A 6862-nucleotide genomic window follows, 5' to 3' on the forward strand; every position below is an offset into this window, starting at 1 on the left:
ACAAATCTTCCTTCATCATCCATCCTCGTTTTATGCTTGGGGTTCACATTTCACTTTGCTATCCTACCTGCTAGTCTTCAAGGTCGGATCCTCTATCGCCTTGCTTCAACCATACTTTTCTCTCCCCGAGTCCCGCCTTGCTTTTCTTGAAGGTCATGCTATTCGGTCCAATGGCCGCGGCCAGGCATACATTTCTTCCTACTGTCCTCTTTCGAGCAATGCTCTCCGCAGTTCCTTTCGCCGCAGCATCGATTCCAGCATTGATACTATTTGGCACACGGTCCGGCTGACCGAGAGGGGTAAGAACAGTCTCAGCAATCTTCTGAACCTCTACGATGAGAATGCCAACGAGTATGACTTGGCTATTTACGAATCTGATATGTCGCCTCTTTGATTTCATCTTCCTGTTGTTAGTATTCTCTCATTTGCACATTTGTCTCAAATGGGACCTACGCTGGTTCAATACTGACCTCGACACCTTTGCAATGGTCCTGTCTTTTCGGCCAGTTGCAGGCAGAGCAATGCAAGATCGACGACTGCTTGCGTCACTCGAGTTCTGTCACCAACCAGCACATCGTGATCACGGTGATCCGCCTCAATTCCAGCTTCGATTATACATGCAACAACAGCCGAAGGTGATTGTGTCAGTTGGCCGATAGTGCCCACAGGGTCGCCGAGTGCTATGTGGCGGAAGATTGACACATTTGCACTGGGTATTGCACTGGGAAGATCAGCGATTTCTTTCCATCCCATCTTCGACATGTTCGACAAAGACCCCTATGCAAAGCAGGAGGTCAAAGAACTCGTCAGCGGTGGAACCCATTACTGCAATGCTCTAACCTAGAATGACAGACATTAGAGAGATCTCCCCTACCTTTCAGCCAGGGTGATGAAGTCGCTAATCGAGTCAGTGTGGGCAATACGGCGTTATTGCTGGCTTCAACAACTAGGAGATGTTGAATTGTTCTGCAATACATGCAGTATCTGTCAGCCGATAGGCCTGGGTATTCCAAGGTCAGCTCATCTTTGGGAATTATGGAGACAGTGAGGTCGGAAAACTGCATGTTCAGAACTTCTCCGCCCGCACTGCTGAATGTGGCCAAAAACTGCCAGATAAGCCGCTGAGCGGCGGCCCATGCGATACGGCTGCTGCTGTGCCCAGGCCACCTGATACGAATGATTGGCGACACAATCGGTCTCGACAATGGCAAAGACCTATCTGTGATAGGGGAAATATTCTAAGGATGGTGAGTACGACGGTTGGACTTGCTTTGCTACCTGATATCCAGGCCTCTCATGATTCACGACCCGAGTTCCTGAAGTAGATGCTGTACGGGGTGCCACAGGGGATATGCCGATTCAGAGATCTCGGTCACGGAAAACGCAATCATACGCCGATTGTCTCTTCTGCAATCTCGTCGTGCCTGGAGGAGGCAGATCAACGGTCGAAGCCGAAGCCAGTCTGAAAAATCCTTCGTAACCTCGCACAGCAGCCCATACTATCTCAGGGCAACATGGACCTGCTACTTTCTATGGGCCTGAAGTACCAAAGGATTGTGTTATCCATTGAGTCTGACCATACGGGGAAAAAAAAAGACTTCAGATATGATATTCCTCAAGCTCTTATCAGTTCGCTTTGACATGAAGCGATTTGACACGGTTACTGCAGCAGCAGTGCAGTTTTCAGTGGCCCCAATCATGCCAGACTTGCCCCACGTTAAAAGCGCAAGGCTCCCCTCCCTATGCTGAGACAACCCTCGGGGCCGATTTCTTTGACCAAGACTGTAGTCTGGGAACACAGGCTGGGGAGGTCTCAGTCATACATCCACTGAATTACCAAGTGACACGACCAAACAACAAGAAGCATCTGGACATTCCTATCACCTTGGCACTAACCCCGCAGGCACGGATTTTGACGGTCTTCGTCTGGGCATAAAGGCTAGGCTACTCTCGGCTCTGCACCATTGTGTGAGCCGAGACCGGTGGGTGACAGGCGGGGTCTTGCGGGAGCAGTTCCACAAGAGGTGGGAGCCTACTGTAGCGCTTGCGACCCTTTCCCCAATTGGAGGTGCCTTGGTAGGGGCGATACCGTGGTCAGACTATAAAGTACAGAAGGATCTGATGACCCTCTTTGCTGGTAGTCTCAGGAAAGCGAGAAGGCACATCCGCGGGGCCTCCCAGCAATCAATCAAGTCGCAAATCAGGCGTTTGAGACTTTCCTTGAGGCAGAGTACAAACTCTATAGGTATTTGAGCATCCCCAATCCAGTGGAACTGCAAGCGTTCCCACACAGGACGCCGGCCCTTCCACGTGGATTGAGGAATATCGGGTCTATCTTGCCCTTTGGAGACTTCAGGCGAGCATTGATATTGCTGAGATCGGCGGTGCCATGGGATGGCCAGTAGCAGATATCACAGAAGCCCTTCAGAAGGGCGACACCGCGCCGCCGATGGACGACGACCTCGTCACTATTACCTATATCCTTAACAAGCTAGACCAGAAAGCGATGATGGTACACAATCCAAGTCATCGTCATTGCCAATCTCAAACTGTACGCCAGTATTCCACTCACAAGAATGATGTGGCAAAGGCCATCAAACCATTCCAAGGGAAGCCAAACATCTCTCTCTTATCATTCAAGGCTGCGAGACCAGCCGGAAGGGCGGCGATTTCTCATTCCCAACTCCTGGGCGCTGTTTCGAACTTGTGCCAGCCTTGCGGGCACAGATTCCAGTGGAATCACACTCAACGAAGTGGACCGGGGACCTGAGCATGAGATGAGCACTCTTGTTGCCAGAGAACAGCGGCAAGCCCATGTCCCATGTTGAAGGAGATTGGGCAACGGAACGCAGAACAATGCTATACCCTCAGGGCAGTTGCGGTATTATACCCTACGACTGATTGTGGTACGAAACATATCAAATCATCTAGTCAGATGTGTCAAGGTGTGCGCAATTTGCATCACGACAGCCTCTCCGTTTCTCGACGACTGCTGTAGGAATCATGCTTAGCGCGCACGTTGTAGAGTACGGACACTTGCAGCATTCAATGGATGCTGTGCACCTGAGAAATGCATATCTGACTGTTTTAATATAGAATATCGTCAATTGGTGGAAGTATCAGTCCAGGGGTAGCAGAGCAAGTCGCGACTTTTCTCGCAAGCTCAATTACACGCAACAGCCAGAATTTCACTAAACGAAGACACTGTCACATCTAGCCGAAAGCTCAATTCAAGCAGAACCTGGCCTTGGCTGGCCGGACACTGCGCCGCAGATACAAAGGGCTTTACTATCTATCACACGCAGAGCGTTCCAGGCTGTGTCACTACTAGAGACTATGTCGTCAACGGCGCGACTCGCAAGAGCACGCTTATATGAGCCTGTGTCTCTACGCAAAATCAGCAAATGACGCAATGGGTCGGAAGCCAACCGGGTGCCTGCATGTGCTGCATTTAGAGACTTGGAATCCGATGTGTCTACAATGTATCTACAACTACCTACGATGCTCTACATTTGTCGGCATTGGTCTGGTATGTATATCCTTACAGGCCACATTACCAGATAATGATGATTGCTAATATCTTTGCAGGGCCCAATGCTCACCCAATGTGGCTGCACCTTCTGATAAGCTGGCTTTGGCTGTCGCGCGCAACGACTGCACCAAGGAACAGCCTTTCTCCCCCTCCGGGGATTGAAAAATTACTTCTGGTGGTAAGATAATTGGTCCACAGCCTACAACAACAAGCGGTAAGCCAAAGTGTTGTGATTTTGTCAGCACAGGACATTGGTATTACCAGGAGGCAATAACCCTGCATGGAAAGAGACTGTCCGTGGCAACGACGATATTGCCACGCAAAACGTTAGGGAGGCAATGAGCCGTGAATGAATTATGTCGTGGAGCCGTGATCCTTTGCCAGCGTGAAAATGGCTTGAGGACGCGCTACAACTGTGTGCACAGCTCGGAGGAAAAGATTGAAAACAGAAAATGGGAGAAAGAGTGCTCATTCACCCCCGGTGTTGGCAAATCGATCAGAATCGGAAAACGGAAAGAACGGGCAAAGCTATTAGTGCAAAGTAGAACGGAACAAGGAAGTCGACAGCAATATGGCTGTCTCAAACCACGACTTGAGCTATCTGCAGCTTTGGGCCATCTTCATATTTTAGGGGCGACTGGATCAAACTTCCGAACGGAAGGCGAGACCCCGAATATCCTCTGTCAGTGCTGCGCGATGCATGAACTCGTCCTATCATAATTATGACAAGTTGAAATTGGAAGGATGCGATATCGTCCAGCTCCAGTTTCTGGCGGATTTTCAATCCCGTGAACTTGTCAGAAGGAACCGCAATAGCCGAAATGCAAAGAAAACCAATGAAACTATGTTCGCATACAGGCGCTCGAACGAGCCTGAGGCCATCCAGAAGAATCGATCAGACAGCAGCCACTAAATGCTGAGGTAGGGACATTGTCAGTGTCCCTTGGCCCAGAGAAAGAGCAGGGGGAAGGGGGTGAGATGGAGAATGATTACGCCTCAGATTTCAACCGAGAGATACAGGCGAGCTCCAGAGGTCGGGCCTCATAAATTGTCCATGCCAAGGCGGGGAGAGCAGAGATCCTCAATGAATCTCTCTACCGATACGACTGGAGAACGGCTTCGTTATTAGCCGAATCCTCCTTTATATTATTCTTGCCGCGGCAACTGGCTCATTTCCGTTGCCAGGGCCCGAGCCCGAGGACTAGAACGAGGCTGGAGAGTAGAGTCATTGCGATCTGATTCAGCACTCTCACTACATCGAACAACCAGCGACCACTCCACATTTCTACCTGAACAAAAAAATCCCTTGAAAGATGAACACATCAGCCTCCGCTTCTCAGCCTTACAGATAACATGGAATGGACAGAGAATCTATCGTTTCTCCAATTCCTCAGCCCCAGTTACACGAGAGTGTACGAAAGCTGAAGTGGCATTGTTTTTCGGCCTGATGAAACAACCCAATCGTGTGCGTGGTTGAAACACAACAGTGTTGGCAGGGGAAACGAGCTTGCTTTTGAATTAGACAATCCCTGAGGTTTCTTAACCAATGGAAGTGTTGTGTACGAGATGCTTGTCTTGCTCTCGCTCCCAAACGTGAGAGGGAGGCTAGTTAAGGGTTATTGCGATGTGGTGGGCAAGCGTAGCGAGTCCGTCAGATATAAAGGTTTCCCAGCCATCTCTGTGATGCCAAGCTGCTCTAAGTGCGTGGACTCATTCTGCCCAATCAGAGAGCATGCACACGTTGTCGGAAAGAAGTGGGCGTGTGGCGCGATTGCGTCGTGATCGACAACTGGAACCTGCCGTCGCAGCACAGATACCAGCAAAGCTGCGCCAACTGCACCTACGGATCGAAGAAGAAGAGTTTGTGCTCTTTGAATCTGCAGTCCTCGAAGGAGAAGACGCAGCGCATCAGAGCCAAGAAGCCAGAATACCGCAGAACCAAGAGGGTGAAAACCCAAGAGACGTCGCCGGACGCTGGAAGCACTGAGATCAAGGAAGCGAAGGTAGAAGACGCGGTTAGAGACGGCAGAGTGAGAAGGAAAGGAAAGAGAAAGGAGAAACTTAGGAAACTGACGAAAAGAGACGAATAACCCAAAGAGAAAAGCCAATGAGGTGGAAATGATATAGAGCTTGGCAATACTAATGATACCGCTGAAGATGAGGAGACTTGTGCCCGCGTCAAGCCAAGATGAAACATGGAGTTGAGTTGATAGAGAGAGAAGGAGAGAGCGCCTCAAAGGCAACCTTCACCGGCGCAACACGGCGCTCATTTGGCGGACGCAAGAATTAGGGCAAGCTGTCCGGGGCCGATTAGCCAACCAGGCCCGCCAGGTCAGCCGGTCCTGCTTCCTGCGTTATGCCACCACTGTCGAGATCTCTTCGCAAGACCATGTGGAGTTGATAGCAACAGCGATTCACTATGCACCAATGAAGCCGATTGATTGGACAATTATAGCAGATCCAACTCTCTTGAGATCCGACTCTCGGGTCAAGCCGCGCAAAATCAGACCACTCGGACTTGAATGGATTCTCGGTTATACCGTCTCCGAACACTTATGACTTAGCATATGTGGATCATGTCGACAACTATCGAATTCGCTGGCTGGGAGAAATAGCCTTCTGTGTAGATGACCGAAGTCAAAGACCTTCGTGGCCAATCAAGTACTCCTGTTCCTACGAAGTCTAGTTTTGCGAAGCGTTCATTCACGTCGCTTCCAGGCTTAGCCTGAGTCCGAAGAAACATGTGCAGAACAATACCACACCCTATCTCACTGCTGTCGCTCATCATGAAACTACTTTCACCACTCCCAATCGGCCTTTCATTGACAAACTTCCTTCCTCGCAGAAGGGGATTGGAGAAAGGTGGGATGGAGAAACCGGTACGTTAAGGGGGCGGTGTTTCATCATCAAATCGCAGTCTCCTTCTGCCAAGGGCAAATTTTCACTTGTTTAATCAGTTTCGTGGGCATAAATACCATGAAAATACGACCAGCGAGATACGGTGGCGACAGATTGGTCGTCAAAAAGTCCGCGATTACATGGTATAGCTACTACAGCCGCCTTGCTGAGTGCGCGTCCCTTTTTGGCGAACTACGAGGACGCCAGGTCTATTCCTTGCAGGCTGTAGACCTCGCAAGCGAATACGAAGAGGAGATTCTTATGCAGAACCTCAGAAGCCAGCGGATCGATTACCAGCGAATCAAATAACATAAGAGGAAGAGCTTTGGTTTCATGTTTATCCATGCTCAGTTAGACTGACCTTCTTTCAAGTCGCCATTCCTTGTTTGTGGTTAGCCAGTTACTTCTTTACAACTATCTTACCCTGCATAC

Source organism: Aspergillus japonicus (assembly GCF_003184785.1).
Source record: "Aspergillus japonicus CBS 114.51 unplaced genomic scaffold BO86scaffold_6, whole genome shotgun sequence".
In the NCBI taxonomy this organism is placed as follows: domain Eukaryota; kingdom Fungi; phylum Ascomycota; class Eurotiomycetes; order Eurotiales; family Aspergillaceae; genus Aspergillus; species Aspergillus japonicus.